The sequence below is a fragment of the Astyanax mexicanus genome, chromosome 7, assembly GCF_023375975.1.
Source record: "Astyanax mexicanus isolate ESR-SI-001 chromosome 7, AstMex3_surface, whole genome shotgun sequence".
NCBI lineage: Eukaryota > Metazoa > Chordata > Actinopteri > Characiformes > Acestrorhamphidae > Astyanax > Astyanax mexicanus.
Window position 1 is genome coordinate 37,350,812 of NC_064414.1, and position 19,770 is coordinate 37,370,581.

The 19,770-nt window shown below is 40.3% G+C and overlaps 1 long non-coding RNA gene across 2 annotated transcripts in view; it reads left to right on the forward strand.

The window, feature by feature from the left end:
• Positions 1-19,770, forward strand: part of LOC125803000 (uncharacterized) — a 124,920-nt gene that overhangs the window by 64,706 nt on the left and 40,444 nt on the right. The window contains exons 1-2 of one of the 2 annotated variants that reach the window (XR_007440053.1): positions 741-824; positions 3,200-3,316. This is a non-coding gene — a long non-coding RNA (uncharacterized LOC125803000). Of the gene's footprint in view, positions 1-740; positions 825-3,199; positions 3,317-19,770 lie in introns of those variants that run through there. The other variant, XR_007440052.1, reaches the window with a different exon arrangement.

Sequence of the window (19,770 nt, forward strand, 5' to 3'; positions counted from 1 at the left end):
CCAGAGTTGAATTGAACATTCCATTTCTGAAATTGTGTGGGAATTTAACATTGTCATGTGTGTACTGGCTTCATCAGTACATCATAGGAGGCATTACCACCCACAGTAGACAGGGCAGTGCCATAATCATGGATAATGATTATAACTGGTGGCTTCTGGCAAGAATTGTTCATGCAAACCGAGGACCTCACACGCGATATCCTGCACAGTGCAGCGTGTTATAGGTTTTATGGGGCATGGCAAATAATAGATCTTGTCCATGACTGTTGGAATGTCTAAATATTAGTATATTATATAAATATATATATATTGTTTTGCCAAGTTAGCTTTATATTTAATGTAAGTAATAAACCTTTAAACAGTACAATTTGCTTTGTATACTGTATATTATTATTTTTTAATCCCTATCATAACCAAACGTTTTGTGTTTTCAAATAGAGGCTTAATTTAATGAGTTAAGCTTAAGAGTTAGAATGAGTTGAGTTTAAGTACTCAAACTTCTATTAATAAAATATTGTAAGTAAGGAAGGAATTGTCTTGTCAGCTTTAAAAATGAAATATTAATATAACTTTTGTCAGAAGCACTTTACATCTATTTAAATCAGAAGAACCTGACACAGTAAATTTTTATTTTCTTCCTAAAAACCTGTAAAAAAAAAACACCTTCCTACAGTATAACGGCAGCCGCTGGTCAGGACGTATGTAGAATGTGCGAGTAAAATGGGTCGCAGCGTGAGCAGTAGAAAAGCAGAACGTTCTCTGGTGGCTTCTCTGCCTCTGCTCGCAGATAAAGGCATGGAAATGAAGGGCAACTCGACGGAGCTGTAAGTACAGGCAGCCCGAGCACAGATCAGGAGAAATCCCCTGCTTCAATTAGTCATTCTCTTCCTTTCGCTCTCCTCTCTCCTTTGCTTTTTTCCACCGTCTGATTAGAAATATATTCCTGGATTGCTTCAGCCAAAGGAGGTAGAAAGAAAAAGAGTGGGAGAGAGAGAAAGAGAGAGAAAAAAAAGCGAGAGAGCTGGATAGAGATAATCCACTAGCTTAGGAGATACACCATAAAGTCAAACCAGGGCACAAGAGATGTTTCTTTTTTTTTTTCTTCCTTTTTTTTCTTTTAGAAAAAAAGAGAACATCGAGCTAGTTGCCTAAAGAAGGGAATGGCTTTGTAATGAACTGGTGGTTTCAGAAAAAGAGAGAAAGAGATATCAGTTATTCTTAAATAAACTTCATTTTGGATTATGACAGGTTATCTTAATGCTAAAGAGTACATTTGTTCTTTTAGACTGACCTAAATAGCCCTATATTAAAGTATCAGAATCCAATGGAATTTCAGTTATATGTAGCCACTTGTCGTAAGACAAATGTACTGACATGCTAACAGTAAATGTGAATTGATCATGATCAGCAGCTTGGGAATGCCCATACCAGTATTATTTGTGAGGTGTTATCTTGTGAGTGAGTTTGAACACTAGACAGAATGCTCATGGCAAGACATTAGTTTGTGTGAGGCCTGATAGATAGGTGCCAGATATATGGGGCATTCCAAATGGGGCAAAATCCTGAAAAAAAAAACATATATTGTTTTAAATGGAAAAAAACATGTCAATTTACAAATAAAGCAGTGCTGGAACCAATTGTGTTACTGAACACTTTACTGCATAATTTTTACACTTTCATCATCATAATAACTAGAAAGAGACACAGAAACATATTAAAAAGTATTAAAAGTATAAATATTTTCTTTAGAGAAATTACAGATGAAACCAGATAGTAGTGAATATTGTTTCCTACACCTATAAAAGTATCTTGGAAACTGAAAAAAAAACTGGTACAGGTTCAGGAAGACTCAGTGCCTTTAGAAACAGTGCCTTTAGCTCAGCCAATCATTGGGCTAGATCTTAGTTTCAGCAGCAGTGAGGAGAAGACTAAGTGGTCTGATAGGAGAAGTGCAGTAATAAATAATAAAGTCATTGCTAAGATAAAAAAAGCAATTACTTATAAATAAAAAGCAGCTACTGATACTGGATAACAAAAAACAGCAGTTGACTGGTAGGGTACTCTTCTGTTCTTATATTGTCTTGCTCACAAAAATGATTATGAGTTCATGTTCAGAGGTCTAGGGGTGGTGCAACTGTCTAACTACCTGCTTGTCAAGAGGCGGTTTGAATCACCACAGCCTTTCATGGTCAGGAGTTTAGGAATAGGCAGGCCTCATGTATTATAAGGAGAATAGAATTCTAACCTGCATAGAGAATAACTAGTAAACAAACTTTTTTTTCATGAATGGACCAATTGAAATGGTCCTAAATTGATTGGAGTGTTTTTTTTTTTTTTTGTATTGACATTTGTGGTTACATTGTTCATATTTTGGAGACACTGACAGTGTGTGTATGTATGTGTGTGTGTGTGTGTGTGAGCGCGTGTGTGTGTGTGTGTAAGATTGCCTTAATTATCCTGACTTCTGCTAACCTATGCAGGTTTACAGTGTGGATGCATAGCACATGTTTAACATTACATAGGTCAGCTGTATGTGTCGACAACAGCTCTTTGATGATGGAGACGCATAGTGCATGTGATGAGGAGGTCACGGTAGTGGCATGTGTGGGTTTGTGCCCGTAAGTGTGTGTGTGTGTGTTTGTGTGAGCGTGGAGCAGATTGATCGAGTCTGCAGCTGATGGGGCCTAAGGTCATGGGTCTGTCTCTCTCTGTGTCTCAGTCAGGGGGCTGCTGCTGGCTGACTGCCCCGTCCCACCATGACCAAGGCCACTCATTAGACTCCAGAGGAGCAGGAGGAAACTGGCTAGACAGGGGCTCACAAGGGGACAGATATTGATCAGGGATCAAACACACACACAACACACACACAATATAGGCTACACACGTGCACACACAGAGGGAGAAACCTGAATTAAGGGTGTAAATTGGGGGACGAGGGCAGAATCAGGAGAGAGGGGGATGCTGTTTGATGAAATGGAAGACTGTATGTGATCAATACTCCCCAAGATTTTCTCCTTTCTCTCTTTCAATTGTCATGCTGCAAGCAAATAAATGAGCCATCGGGCCTCGTGAAGACACTGGGCCAGATTCCCAACCATTAAGAGTCTGAGCTGGGCCAGATGAAAGATGCTGTTATTGTTTTTTTTTTTTTTTTTTTTTTTTTTTTTTTATAAATCCATACATTTGATTTTTGTTGCAGAGAAAACTGAGCACGGGATCTTTGGGATGACAGCAGGACAGAGTGACAGAGGGCAGGTCAGAGGAGAGAGAGAGGGAAAGAGAGAGAGTGAAAGAGTGAGAGCTAAAAGAGTAAGAGGTGAGTTATCATTGGCTCACAGTTCACAGTTTATATCATAACACAGAGATCTTTTTTTGTAAATACCAGTGCACGCACAGACACACACTGACACATAGGAGACATACCGTATGTACACAGGCACATTCTGTGGAATGTCACACATTATACAACAGTTAGTTCCGACCTCACAATCTGATTGGTTGAGAATTGTTCCAACTGTGCTGATATATGTGATAACAGCACTGCATTCTCTCACTAAATCTGTATCATTCCACGGACGCATTGCCGAATAACGACATATACACGCATTTAAGTAGCATCGCCTAAACCAGCACCAGCAGTATTAGCTTAGCACAGGCTAGCACCCAGCCAAGGCATGCTGGCCCACTGCCTGCAGCACTGGCTCATCTTTTGTGGAAAAAAGAGAAAGAAAATCCATCGGTTACCTCAGCCGCAGTTTGATATCCGGAACGCTAACCAGCCAGACCAGGCTAGGCTAAGCTAAGCTAATGCTAAGCTAAAGCAAGCTACGCTAACCTAACCACAGTCCAGCTGGCTATCTAACCAACACCACCCAGCAAAACAGGCAGAAATGCTCGCAAACATGCAGTTTTCATATGAAGACGACATATAAAGAATTTCAGCGCTATTTCCTGGTTCTAACGTTTACTAACCCCTTTAATCCCTAATTTGATTTCAAGCTAACGTATAAACCATAGGCTGTTTTGTAGTTACATTTCTGATACAGTTCACATGTTATGGAACTACTTTTTGGCGGAAGGCAAAGTCCAAATTAAAGCATATTCATTAAACATTTTTTTATTTTTTATTTTTTCTTTATTTATTTATTTTTTTAATTTTGTAAAAAAAAACAAAAAAAAACAACTGTTGTATAAAAGCAATAGAACAACTGAGGTTGTGTGTTATCACGAATAACACACTCCTTCTCGTGTTCTGTTGCTTAAATAGCATGTGAAGCATTCAAGGCAAAATACATACAGTTAAATACAAGGCACACCAAAAATTCAACTTATCACAGTTGTCAGTACCATTGTCTTCAGTATTGACAAGATACTGAAGAAAATACATGGTAAAGTACTGAATTCTACTAAAGTTGTTAAAGGTATTCCCATTCATTATTCAGGTAGAAATATAGATAATAGGGTTTAAAATGATTTCTGCAGAAGTTGAAGTATCAACTCAAGCTTTTTACTCTTTAAGTAAAAGTGTAAAATTACTGGTTTCAAAACTACTTAAAGTATAAAAGCAAAAGTTCGATTAAGGACAAAAGCTTAGTTCACTACCTTCCCTCCCCAAAACACATACAGTAATTCTAAAAGCCATAATGACTGTAATGTTATATTAAAATTGTTAATGTTGATAAATATGGGATGCACTAGGCTCCTTATATAGCATATATGCCCACTGAAAATTTTATTTTAATGCGTTTTAATACAATGTAAATATATTAAAGAAGCTTAGTTGGGATGTTTTGAGAGATAGAGTTCTTTCAGAACATCTTCATACTAGGCTACATGCATCTGCTATGTTCTTACTGTAGAGTGATGGGACGTGATGTGCAGGTATAAGCCAATAGGGTGTCAGAATTGTACATCTTTATACTTCTCATCCTACAAAAATTAGATTAATTCTATCTGGAAGGAGAGTTTTATCTGGATAGGTTATTTTTTTAATGTAAGGAGTAGGAAGTACAGATAATTATGTGAAAATGTAAGAAATAAATATACGTCTGTACAATAATTACTCCACTAAAGCTAAATTTCTACTTACATAAGGTGCTTAAATATTTGTACTTCTTCACTTGGCACCTCTGATATTTTTGTAACAGTCACTTTGTGTTTATTTTGTGTAATCATCCAGTTTAAGGCCAGGTGTTTGTAGTAGCTACTTTTATATGGTTTAATCTGGTCTTTTATGGTCAAGGTGGTTGAAATACTTTTCATCCATTCATAAGCATATCCTGGTAAACAAGCTGATTAACCAGCTCTTGGCCTTGCTGTTCAACCTGTGTGATCATGCTAATCAACCAACATTGTCAAGCTTGGCCATACTATTGTTTTACTTTATTGCATAAAGTTATCCAAAAGCAGTGTGTAAGACTGGTGGAGGAGAACATGCCAAGATGCATGAAAACTGTCATTAAAAACCAGGGTTATTCCACCAAATATTGATTTCTAAACTCTTAAATCTTTATGAATATGAACTTGTTTCCTTTGCATTATTTGAGGTCCGAAAGCTCTGCATCTTTTTTATTATTTCAGACATTTCTCATTTTCTGCAAATAAATGCTCTAAATTACAATATTTCATTTGGAATTTGGGTGAAATGTTGTCTGTAGTTTATAGAATAAAACAACAATGTTCATTTTACTCAAACATAAACCTATAAATAGAAAAAATCAGAGAAACTGATTCAGAAACTAAAGTATATACAGCAGTGCTTGGTAATATCATGTATGCATATGATGCACATTAGCCTGTGTGCATAATTCCCACCAGGGTTGAAAGCAGGCTGCAAACTAACCCAGTGTGGGTTAAAAAAAGTATTTAAACAAGATTCATAATGTTTTCATACCAGCAGCTCAACCCACACATCTCTGCTACAAATGAAAACAAACCTTGTTTCCAGAACCAACCGTTTATGAAGAGTTTAGCTGAAACTTGAGTGAGTGTATACATTAGGTGGGGTAATTGCAATAGCCTGAGCTTGAGCTAGTTGTAACAGTGAGTAAAAGGTGAGGCGCAATTTGATGAAGCAAACACAAATAATTTAGTATAATTTCGTGCTGTTTATGTATGAACCAGTCAATATTTCCAGTGGCAAAACATAAAAAAATGTGTACATAAAAGCAATGATATTAGTGGGAATGCAGGTACTAAAAATGAACACTTTTGAAATTTTAAATTGGCACTAAAGAAGAAAAAACCTGATGGTGACCATTGATTGACTGAAAAATAGAATAATAACATTTGATTTGATTCATTATTAATTCATTTGCATAAAATATGTTTACATAATTATTTAGTCTGTGTATGAAGAGTCCAAAAATGTAACCTTTATGAATTAATATTGCTATAAATGCATCTTTTGCATTTATTTGTTTGTTTGCAGAAGCTGTTCTGTTAGATCTTGATCTTAGAGGCTGTACTTAGTCTAGAGGCCTAGCTAAGTTATATTGTGTTATGGTTTATTTACATGTTTATATTTTTTACAATATCACACAGAAATTCATGTAAAACCATTATATAAAATATAAATCATATAAAAATCATTGCATGTTGCATTTTACCCTATTCTAGTTTGCACTCTCCTCTAGATGCCACTCTACATTTAATTAAATTTGATCATCAATCTAGTATAAAATTCATATGTGTGGCACTTTTTCTATTTTCAGGCACTGATTTGTGTGGTGGAGTAAAATCATGCAAAAATCCATTCCTCTCCTGACCTTCTGTGTCTGTTTAGACTCAAGCAGCTTGGTCTCTTTTTCCTTTTTTCTTTTTCTTCTTCTTTTTTTTTTTTTTTTACTGGGAATGTCACGCAGACCATAGCCTTTATCTCCAGCCCAGTTTTTCATGGGCATCTTAAAGAGCTGTTTGCGCTGGCTGGAGTGTTTGGACAATAGGTATTCATTAAGCGCTAGTGTACAGTGTGCAGGGCTGTTTTGTCTGAGAGGGAAGATAACAAAGGGACATGGCAACCCACTTCTGCATGTTCTAAATGAATGGCAAGGGCAGAACGGCAGTCATGCCTCTGAAGGTATCTCCACCTCGCTCTATTTTAATTTGCGGTGTGTGAAACTTCATTGTTTTTTTATTTATTCGATATTTTTTTTGAAGGGGGGATGGAGGAGGGATTTCCATTAGTGTTGTTTTAAACGCACTTGAGTGCCACAGCCAATGATGTCAGAAAGTGTGAGGTGCATTTTGTGTCGTGCCGCAGACCTCGCCTTCACAGACAAATTGATTTGCAAAGGTTCAGACCTGGCAGCTTGGGCCTCTTTGCATATGGAATGCTCTCTCTGACACAATAAAAAAGGAGGAAGGAAAAAGAAGGGAGGGGGGGAGAAAAAGAGTGCTCTGGCAGGGCGAGACACCCAGCAGGACAGCGGGAACTGGCCGGTTCAAAGTCCACAGTGTGAACCCTGGAGAAACCCCCCAGCCCCCCCAAGGCCCCCGCTGCCCCCCCTCCCTCGCTGGCCCCTCGTCTGGTTTGAAAGGTCAGTGCGTGTCTGGGAAAGAATCTCGGGATCCCCTTCTTTATTAAAGGTCACTATTATTCAATAGCACTTAACACACACCGCCGGCCCAGCCAGCCAGGACAGGAGGGGGAGCTGGAGCTTTGGGGAGAAGGGGCCATGGGCCAGTCTACGGGGAAGGGTCTAGGGTGGCCCTTTGGGGGGTCCGGGATTTTCACTTTGGAAGAGTTTTTGATTTAGGATTTGGGGGTTGAGTGTGAGGAGGATCAGCCGTTTCAAAGTAAGTTAAAATAGGATTAAATGAAAGGATAGTTTAGTAAGAGATTGTTTGTTGTAAAATTAGCAGAAAAACAGTGTTGGGAGGAATGGGGTTCTATATGAATGAGTACTATGGTCCAAGTTCAAGCCATACTAGAAAAAGATATTAGTTATTCTGAAACATAGCAGCTTAAATTATTTAAAAGTTTTGGTAAAAGTATGGATTTCTAGAGTTTTTTTGCTTTTTATTCACACTTTTATGGATTATCATAGATTCATTAAACATGTACTGCAGATGATATAAATAAATAGATAAATACTGTTTCCATGTTTGACAGCCCTTAACATTCTGCACAACTTTTTAAAATTGGTTTAAAGCTCATTTTGATTTGCTATATCTCATAACAAGCGCTAAACTGAACTCTCTCACCTGATTACTTGATTGTGCCATTACTTTATAAATCACTTTTGATTCAAACCTGTCAATACAAACAGCAAATTAAATGCTCATGTTACTAATTTGTTATTAATCTAACTCCGTATGGAGCTACATATGTATTTATACACTGTACAAATAGTATAGCAAAAAACAACAGCAGGAACTCTCAGCATCTCAGGGTTAATGGTCTAGAGAAATATGGTAGCATAGGGATCAGGGTCTGGTGGTAGTCTGAGCTGTGGCATTGTGGACGGTGGGGGGGGGATGGGGAGGCGAAAGGTTTTGGGGATCTGGAAGCTCCCACATTGCAGCCCGTCTAGCCCAACAGATTAATGCACGGTGGTCAGCTGTAGCCCCAGCGACCAGGCCCGGCCCAGTTCCCTCACAGCGAGGGGGGAGCCGGGGGCACGGACCCTCTCATTCTCATGTTAAACACTTTTCACATTAGGCCTCCCCATTCTGCAAAGTCCTCATTAGGTATGCTTGCTTCAGATGCTTGCCTCCTTTTCATCAAGCGCCTGTATTATTATAATAATCATCGCCACTACCTCAATCATGTTTGCAATAATTTTATAAATCAAGAGCCCTTTAGCAGGCCACGGGAGCTCCGCATTCTCCCAGTCCGTTCGCTCCCTGTAAGGAGAAGGAGAGAGAGAGGGAGAAGAGGAAGGTTGAGCAGACAGGGGACGGATAGCTGATTGGTCCAATTTTTTATTTTTTTCTATCTTTCTCTTTCTCTCAGATGAGGAACAGAAATCATAACTCTGCGAGACAGAAAGTGAGAGAAGAAAATGTGAAAAATCAGTTTGGAGCCAAAATACTGATTGTTTCACCTCTAAACTCTTTATCAGCTGCGGTGATTTCAGCGTAGATGTCAAAGATGAGTAGAAATCCAGATGTCCAGCTTCCAAGAGCAAGAGGGGAGAGTGGAGTTTCAGGAAATTCAGACAGACTTTTGCTAGCGATGTAGCTACCGTCGGATCTAGCCCGCATTCTTCTCCCGGGGCCGCACCTGGATTTGATGGAGCCTCCTTTATAGATGTCCCATAAACCATGGGGCATGATTTCCAAATATATTTCATGAAGAGTATGGATACGCTGACAGCATAGTAAAATAGATATGATTCCGCCTCAGCAAACTCTTCTCTTTTTTACTCGCACATAAATCCCTGAGAAAAGATCTTCTTTTTTCCGCCGCTTGTTCTTCTTCTGTTGCCTTGTCCTCAAACAGGCCACTTAGATAAACCGCTGAGAAAGTTTTCTCTTTTTTTTTTTGCGTCCAAGTCGACAGCATTGATGAGTTATAGAGTCCATTAGCTCTGGAGTCAAAGCTGAAGGACATTTAAGATATCATTTTGTGTCCTCACTTGGGGACTTGTCGAGGGACGCGGAGACAGCGCTGCGTGTTGGTGTGCATATTTGCAGTGGCAGATGGCTCTAAATTGAATTAAATTGCAGTGTTAATAAGAAGAACTTTTCCTCCGTGTCCTTGGGGGGAGGGGACAGGAGAATTCACAGCCTGGAGAATTCCACCTTAACATTCCGTCTTAAACACGAGCCCTCTTAAAGAGATTTTAATGGGTGACCTCGTCTAGGGCTGCCTTTCTATCAGCTGGCCTCCAATCTTGAGACATTGGCATGAGTTTTTTTTTTCTTCTTCTTCTTAGTTCTTTATTTATTTTTTTCGGAAACCCCTCCTTCTGCATGTCTGTGCATGTGTGATTGTGTGCGCAGGGTGCGTCCTGGAGTGCGTCTGTGTCCGTGCGATTGTGTGACGGGTGTGTCTGAGTCTCACCCGGGGTCGTGATGAAGTGTCTGGTCTGGTCTCTCAGGCTGTGATGTGTCTGTCTGTATCTGGGTCTGGTGTGGGGGTGGTTGTATGTGTGTGTGCGTGGGGGGGCACCGCCACCTCCATCCATCCGTCTCTCTCTCTCTCTCGCTCTTTTTTTTTTTTTTTTTGGCCCAGAGAGAGTGCACCCAGCCTAGCCAGGTCAACACCATAACCACCACCACCACCACCACCCCCCAACCCACCCCGCCATACCCACCCACATACACCCCCAGCCTCTGCTGCTGTCTGTCCACACACCCCCACGCTGCTTCTGCTGCTGCAGCAAAGCCCAACCCTCAACACCTTACCCATCATCCACCGTGACTGCCCGCCCCCATAGCTCTGCAGACGCGCAGACATTCAGAGTGGACTGTTTGGTGATGAACGTTATGAAAGACATATTTACGCCTAATCCTCCGACACAAACTAACGTCCCCCACGACTCCCCAGCCCAAAAAGCCCTGGCTCCCACTCCCAACCAACACCCCAGCCCCCTTCCCAATCCTGCTAAGGATTATTTTGTATAATGATGAATAATTTATGAAAATCTTCCCCCTGGCTCTCAACAGCGCCTCTCAATTGGCCTTGGCATTAAGCCATTCATTCCTCTGTCTGGGATGGGAGTCACTCATAAGCAACCGCATAATAAAATCTCATTTTGCCTCCTAAAAGCAAATGATGCCATGACTTCAAATCTTATGAATAATTTCTAAATCTAAATATGGAAACACTCTCGCTTTTGTGCAAGCTCCAAACACACAGGGACAGTGGCGCTCTTTGAAAAGTGATCACAGCACACCTTTCACTTAATATTTATGCGTAGAGTTCGTTTTTTGCTTTTGCTGTCCCTTTTCTTTTTGTTCCTCAGAATCGCTTTGCTTGTACAGACAGTGACAAACACTGAACGCTTTATAGCAATAAGCAAACACCGCTAAAAGTGGAGAGAAAGAAAAAAAAGCTGGAAAAAAAAAACCCAGAACCCAGTGTTAACATGGCCCCAGGGGAGCCGGTGTCTGAGGCCGAATCCGGCGAGCGTCCGCAGTGGACGTTAGACACCAGAGAGCGAACGAGACAAGCCCGAGACCAGGCCAAGACATGAGCGAGGGAGCTGAGACAACAGTGAGATGTGTGTGTGACAGGGAAGGAGCTAAAGAAGAAAGACAGAGTGTTATCTGAAGCAGCAAAGCCCTTTCTGGCTGCAGGGATCTTTGATGGTGGAAATCAATAGATACTCAGAACACAGTGGCATAACCTTGTCAGGGCCGAGCAAGGGTACGCTGGCTAAAAAAGCAGGAAGGAGAAAAGAGAAAGGGAGAGGAGGGAAGGGGGGATGAGGGGGAAAGGAAGAAGAAGAAGCAAAAGAAGAGGAGGAGGAGGAGAAGGAGGGAGAGAGAGAGAGAGAGAGAGAGAGAGAGAGAGAGAGGGAGAGAGGGGTGACAGTGGAGGAGAGCGGTGTCATGTGGCCACCCACAGCAGCTTAGTGTCTGAGTGGCCAGTAATCGTGCCATGGCCTTGCGGGCCTTTTAAAAGCCATCCGCTGAAGCGGCTCATCTGAGAGTGACCATGGCAGAGCAGCCCACTGATCCCGCAGCACATAATCACCACCACCTCACACACACACAGACACACACACACATACTTTTACACACACACATGCGTACAGACACAATGATATTAACAATATCTAGAAAGCAAATGTTAATGCACAGCAAAAGTCATCAATTACCTCTCTTTTTCCAATGCTAAAAAGTGTAGTCCAGTATCAGTATGCTAAAAGCAAGCAACAGTTGCTGTAATCGGATGTGTCCATGTGTATTTATTTACACTAGCTACCAGGCCAAGTCGCACATGACTACAGCAGCATTAGCATGTTGACTATGTGCCTCGTTCAACATTACTAGTGAAACCTTAGAACTTTGGCAATGGGTCTTATCCATTCTAGCATCGCTACCACTGTGTTAGTACCCCAGCAATGCTACCACAGCATTAGCACGCTGGCTATAATTAGGGCCTCGTCCCTTATTGCTACCAGCTGTATCCAATACGGTCTGACTAGCCAATCATTGGATTTCTATGTCTTAAAACCCTTTCACTGAATGGTTCTCTGGGCCCAATACAGTAAGCTAACCGGGTCATGAAAACTGGACTGGAGCCCAGTTTGTAAGTGATTATTTTTTTTTTTTTCATTTCTAACATTAAGACTTATTGTACAAAAAAAAATTGTGAGAGAGAACGAGTGAGAGACAGAGTATGAGCGCCTAACCCTGCATTCACACTGGAAAGCGACAGATGACCATTAATTTCCTATGGCAGGGCGCGATTTTAGTACAGCAACGGTGTAGACAATTTGAATCATCTGCGTTTTTGTAACAACTAAAAAGTAATATGAAAATCTGAAAAAAGATTTATGTATAATGCTGGTGGATTTTACCATTGTGCCGCTAAGTCCTGCTAAATAAGGACAGACGGAAAGAAACCTATATGTGCTCCTGCTGTACAAGCACAGCTGCAGTTACTCTAACTGTAAGTGTAGTCCAGTATCAGTACGCTCTCACACACAAAGGTCAGAGGATGCATCCGTGTGCCGTAAGTCCTTCGTGTAGCAGAGTTAGGTTGCATAGCCTGTATGACCTGGCCTAGAGGTTGAGCCGGAACAGACGTGAGCACATGTCCAGAGATTTTGCAGGCTCTGTTCGTCCTCTGTGGGGCAGTCGAAGCAGTAGGCATACTTACTTACTAATGGGTTTTGAGGCCTGAGCGGAGAGGCCACTGATCTGAGCCCAGCTGACCGTGTCACTCAGGCCCTCATGGCTTTACAGAGCACTGCAGGTCAACATACATAGACCTGAGGACAGCTCAGGGTTCCGCAGGCTGACCGTCTGCTACTTACTTACACTTACTTACACATGCAAACACGCACACTGATACTCAACCTAATACTTACACAAAATAAAATCTGTTTATGAGAATAAAAGAATGATATTGTTTTTACTCTTTTTACACTATGATTGACTGATCTGAAAATGTCACTGATTGACCATGATGCAAATTGGCTAGTTCTGAAAAAGGCTAGATGCCTCTTGATGCCAAAGCCTATGTAAGTTGTCCAACATGCTCATGGCAAGGCCTCGTAGTGGGTTCCAGATGGATTGATTTCATTTCAATTGTGCGAGCATTTAACATTCCTCAGTCCACAGTGTAATTTTCACCTACATTGTAAACATTGAGAAAAAAGTTGAGAAAACTCAAATTTTAAGGCAACTTACTGCACTAGATTTTTTAATTTGAAGGCCAACTCAGACTCAGACCACCAATTGTGACAACTAGAAGTCTTTAGATCAGATAAATGTTTTTATATGTATAAAAACGATTATTTGCTTTATGTATTTAGCTGGACTAATTTAGGTTTTATGAAATGTGTAATGTAATTTCTGCTGACTAAAAAGTTAAGCTGTTTCAATTACACATTTTACATTAATCAAATTCATGCGGTGAATGCAACACATTCATTTTTTGCTACTTGCAATGGATGGAGCACTTTATTTTATGCTAATTTGTAGGGGATGCAACACTTTATTTTTTGCAACTGGGAACTGGAAATTTATGATTATTACATATCTGCCTTATAGTCTCATAACTGGCGGTAATGCAAATGTGACCAGCTGGACCTAGTGAACATATAGTAACACATGGCAACTTGCTCTTACAGCTTTCAACACTGAGGCCAGGCAGTTAAATATTCTATAACACATTATATAAATCCCTGGGGAAGGCAGCAGCTTGTGGAGAAGGACTACACACTGATGGTGAGTGAGAGGTGGGAGGACACACCCGAAGTGCAATGAGATGTTACCAGGAGCCAATGGTAAAGGTGGAGGTTTTCCTAGAAATGGCTATAGTGCACACAAAACAATTGTACAGTTTATTTATTTATTTATTTTTTAATCACATTTAGGTAAACCATTTTGATTCAAGTTTTGTTCCTTACAGTGCACAGTGGACAGTAGACACATGCAGTAGGTCGTAATGATTGTGACTGGCAGCATCCGGCATCTGACTTCATTGCAGAATGAATTAATACCCCATACACATAGATCCTGCAGGTCAGTGGAGCATTCTATAGCTTCCGTGGGACGTGGCAAAACTCATGGGACACGATACTAGTTCCTACCCTTTGAAACCCCCCTAGATTATCTGCCACTGTCCTCTAACTGGAGAAACTCTAGCATGCATACTAGTGTCTAGGTGTGTTTGCATTACTGGACGAGGATAGGGAAGCTTTATGCAGGGAAATCTCCAAACAGGATGCTATAGCCACACTTAAATCAGGAAAGGCTCCGGGACCTGATGGGTTTGTCATAGAATTTTATAAGAGATGTAAAGATATGATTATCGACCAGCTTTTAAACATTCGATAAAGATATCATGCCTTCCTCATTGTATGAAGCAAATATTTCCCTGATATTAAAAAATAATAGACCTTGCGATGAATGTTCATCATAATAAATGTTTATTAATCATCTTTAATAAATGTTGATCAAAAAAAGCTGGCTAAAAGACTTGAGGACTATCTGTCTAGGTGTTTATGTGTGTGTGTATTTGTGTATAAGAGAGACTGAGCTGTTTGAATAGGGGATGTGTGCAGCTGTACGGACAGGTCTGTGAGCTGAGGTGGTCTGACATGAAACATGACCACCCCTGCAATTACACAGCCTGCCTCCCGCCTCCATGCATGGCCAATGGCTGAGGGGCTGCCCTGATTCTTCTTTCTGTTTGTTTTCTCTTTCTCTTTTTCTCTCTCTCTCAGTAATGTTTTTGTTTAGCTTTTTATCTGTATTTTTTTTTCCATTTTTTTCTGTCATGTCTCTCTTCCTCTCTCTCTCTCTCTCTCTCTCTCTCGTTTTTGTATGGTGACAGGGCATGGGGACTGCCTTTGCCTGCAGGAAATAGCGGGCGATTTGCAGCAGCTGTGACGCGCAATAATTCAACAAATTCACTTACTGAATGACAACGGCTTTGTTGACAAGCCAATTCAATTAGCCAGTGAAATCAACAGGAGTAACAGGCAGGCAGGCAGGCAGACCCTGGGCCTCTGTCTCTCTTTTTTCTTTCTTTCTCTCTGTCATTCTCTTTCTCTCTCTCTCTCTCTGTTTGTCTTTCTGACTCTGCTCTCTCACCCTCTCTCTCTCTCTCTTTATGTCCTAACTGTTCCTAACTGCGACTCTCTCTCTCTCGCTCTCTCTCTGTCCAAATGAGAAGATGGCTGTGTGCCTGTGTTTGGCACTCAGAGAGAGAAGGGCCACAGCTCTGGCAGTGCTGTACTCATTGAGTGAGCTCAATACATGTGTGTGAGTGTATGTGTGTGTGTGCGAAAGAGAGAGAGAGAGAGACAGAGAAAAGAATGAGAGAGAATGAGAGAGAGAGAGAGACTGTGTAATGCTAATTAATGGTCTTTCACACTGGCTCAGTAGTAATGGCGGCTGTGCCGTTCCTGCGTGGCTCTGACCCGAGCGCAGACAGCCTGGCCAGCCAGCTTGACCCAGCTAATGACAGAAGAGCAGTGCAGGCTGCTATTATAGCCTGATCAATCATCCTCGCAGGGTCCCATGCAAAATGCATTGCGCTTGTCTTAGCTAATGTATTGATATCGGACCTGAGGAGACAGCTTAGCCAGAGCCACTCACTTGTTAGTTTAATTATTTCCCCGCTCTAATATCCTGTCCGTAGCACGTGCACAGGAGAGTGTTAGTCATTTTGTCACACCTTTACTTTTAATTCGCCGCCTCTTCACTCATATCTTATTCATTCCCTCCGCTGGCTCTGCGGTCAGCAGGGTGCCTGTGATGAACCGGCTGCTTACTGCTGACTCAGACTCCCATGATGTCCTGTCACCTGCGCATCCTATAGAGCATCCAGCATCACTGGCTGTTTCTTCATTTCTTCATTGGCCTGCGTCAGAACACAGTCACCAGGGCTTATGTAACATTTAACATAATCATATTTCTACATGTTATCTAATATCCAGTATTCTAGTATCTAGCAACTAGTAACCATGTCCCATCCATCTGGCACCCACTATGAGGCCTCATTCAAACTCTGATCATTCATGTTGCCTTGCCATTAACACATCGGCCATTGTTCATTCTCACTAACACAAGATAACACCTCATAACATATACAGGTGCAGGTATTCCCAAGCCATCCTCTGTGGTAATGCTTCATAACGTGATGGTAATGGCTTCTATGACATATTCAAAGGACACAAGTGACACTGTGGATCAAGGAATGTTAAATACCCACACTTTAGGACTTTAAACAGAAAATTAATGTCCAATCCATCTGGCACCGACTATCAGGGCTCCTTCAAACTTGCCATGAACACGATGGCCATTGTTCATCCTCCTGACTCACACAAGATAATACTTGATCTCTTATACAGGTGCAGAAGCGTTCCCAAGCCATCTCCTGATAATTCATGTCTCCTTGCCATGCACACATTGTTCATTGTTCAATGATGAAAAACCATACGATACAGAAACAAGATCAAGTTATATAAATGAAATACGAGCCAATCATACAAGTTATTTTAAGTGTAGGACTCAGAGCATGATTCAGAGTGCTGCTCTAAAAGATTGGGTCTTCAACTGGCATTTGAAGACAGTAGCACTGCTGTTTAGACAGCAGGTGGACTCCAGCATAGCAAAGAGGCTGAATGCTTGTCCTCCATCTCCGTCTCTTGAAGGATGGTGGATCAAGTTGAGCTGTGCTTGAAAAACTCTAGGTATGAATTGAGCTTACATCATTGCCATTAGGTAGAGTGGTGCAGGTCCATTCTGGGCTTCATAGGGTTTTCATTGTCAGCCCACTGTCAAGAGGTTTAAATCTAAAGCGGGATACCACAGGAAGCCAGCGTAAAGAACAGAGCAGCAGAGTGACATGGTTTAAACTTAGCAAGATTGAAGAGTAGAGACTGAACAAACACATGGTGGCCATACCACAGAGAAAGGGTTGACTCAACCGGAGAAACCTTTAAGAATTAATATTTCAAACAATGTTTGGTTAGCCCAAATTAAACCACAAATTACATACATTGTTAAGTTCATCATAAGATACATCAGAAGTGGCTGAGGATGTAAAACTGTGCAGAACACAGGGTCCCCAAGATTGAAGTTGAGAAGCACTGTTTTAGAAGTTGTGTTGATACCCACAAAAGTAAGAGATTACAAGACTGCAAGACATGCCTGTAAGTTGCACTTGAATACATTTGTCCCAGTTAATAGATTATGAGAGTGGGCACATCATTGGACAGAGAGAAGCAGAAGTGTCATTTTGACTAATTGTTTGCTGTCTAGGCCATTCATATCTAATCTTGTATCAAGACTAGAGCCATCTTATAATGTACAGTTTTCTCAATAAACTTACTCCTTCAGTCTAATAGTCTCATATCTTATAACAATATCTTAACATACTATCATTGACAGGTTGCTTTATTTCAGTAATGAAATGTGTTTTTATTTCTTGTATTGTTGATGATTGATTATGGCTTACAGCTAATAAAAACCCAAAAATCAATGTCTCCTAAAAATGTAATATTATATAAGACTAATTGGTACTTTTGGTAATGTGGGCAGTGTGCCAAGTCCTGCTGGAAAATGAAATCCATATTTGCATGTCCATAAAAGTTGTCAGCAGAGGGAATCATGAAGTGCTGTAAGATTTTCCGGGAAAACACTGCACTGACTTTGGACTTCTTATAACACAGTGGACCAACACCAGCAGATGACATTACACTTAAAAAAATAAACGGTTAAAATAGATCACTCTTTGTATAATACATCTATAAAATATATATGTTTCACATTTTAACCTGATTTTTTGCGTGATATTATTTTTTTTTAGATGCACTAGTATATAATCATTGCATTTACACATATACAGTTTCATTACTAATACCAACAACTCATCCTTGGTGATTTTAATTTTTTTGTCAATAAGTAGATAACTAACCCCTAAATTAACCCTTGTGTGGTGTTCATATTTTTGTTACTCGTTTACTTTGTAACTTGTATTTAACTAAGCAAAATTAAGCAATTTTACATTAAAATATTTTACACATGCTTGCTTCACCTAAAAGTGCTACTCATTTTTTATTAGTTTTTAATAAAATGTAAAAGAAAATGAATTAAACTCAAGATATGAGTAGAACATTTGTTTAGTGTCAAATTTACAAATGAAGCCATGTTTATTAGCCCTTGGCCAAACATACTGTATGTAATATAAATGTGTGGGGGGGGTGTTTTGATGTATGTTTCTAACAAAAAATGAGCCAATGGCAATGAGTTTGAGTTAGAAATAATATTTGTTTTAGTATCATTTGATGAAAAATGAAAATGGGTCCTACAGACCCGAACAGCACACAAGGGTTACTTGGTTCATATGTTTATAGACCCCTATATAACACAGTAATACAATAAAATCAAATGTATTTGAATTATTTGTCACTTATCTAAAAAAAAAAAAAAAAAAAAGGCTGTGGTAAAGGAAGTTTGAGTCTGTGAGTCTCTAATAGCCCAAGGAACACACTTAAAGCTCATGTTACATGAGGGCACAAGTGGAATAGCGGGGGGTATTATCGCCAGTAATCTTCTGTCATGACATACAAGGCATAACATGTAGCATAGCTTAACTAATGATCCATATGCGGTTTTTGCTCTATTCATCTGTCCTCTATGTCCTATAGCAATAACATAATCAAGAGAGGATGTTTACATTGAATAGTTAAAGAGTCAGTTATTTTTATGGTGTCTAAAACTGAGAAATTAAGAGCTATCACTCAGTTATTATAAAGAGCATCTGTCCACTGGCATCACTGGCTTCTACAGCAGCACTGAGGCTTGGCTCCAACCAGTCATTCGCTGCCAGGTCTGCCCCCTCACTGCTTTGCTGGCCGTGACCTTGGCCAGAGCAATTGACCTCATGGTGCCAATCCTGCAGGCCATTGGCACAGAGCACAGAGCTATGCAGGGGAGTGTGTAGACTGTTTAGCCTCGTACATTAGAAATGAAGGGAGGGAGATGCAGGACATTGGCAGGAGCCAGAATTCGGAATATGCACAATAATTTGGTGTTAACTGTTTGTGGTGCCAGAATTCAAACACTAAATTCCCTTTTCAGATACTGTGTTTACATTATAATTCAGATACAGATTGGCTATGATCTGATTTGACAGTTCATCAATAAAAGTCATCAATGTAAGTGATGTGTACAGTATCTGTATGTAATGTAAGAGACTATCAATGGTTGAAATATGATTGGATATTTATGGACTGACAGCAACAAAAAAAAATAGTTAGCTCCTGGGTTACTGTACAAACACGAAAGCAGAATAAATCTTTGTTAATGTTTGTTAATAAACCAAATGCTACAAACTGTTCATGAGGTTGTATATCAGATCTAATTACTGTTTTAAAATATGTTTTTTGGAATGGTAATTTGACATTCAATTTCAAGTATTTTTGCCCCTTCCCATTCACAGAGATCAGAGCCTAGACGTGTGTGACTGTAACTAACTGCAAAGATGGCCTTGGTTTGCAAAAAATGGACGTCTATCACTAATGCATACAGGAGTCCATGAATACAAGCAAAAAGCTCCCATTTGGTCACTTTTTAATTGTTTCAAATGTTTTTTTTAAATATACTACTCTGTGTGTCTTACTAATTTTAGCT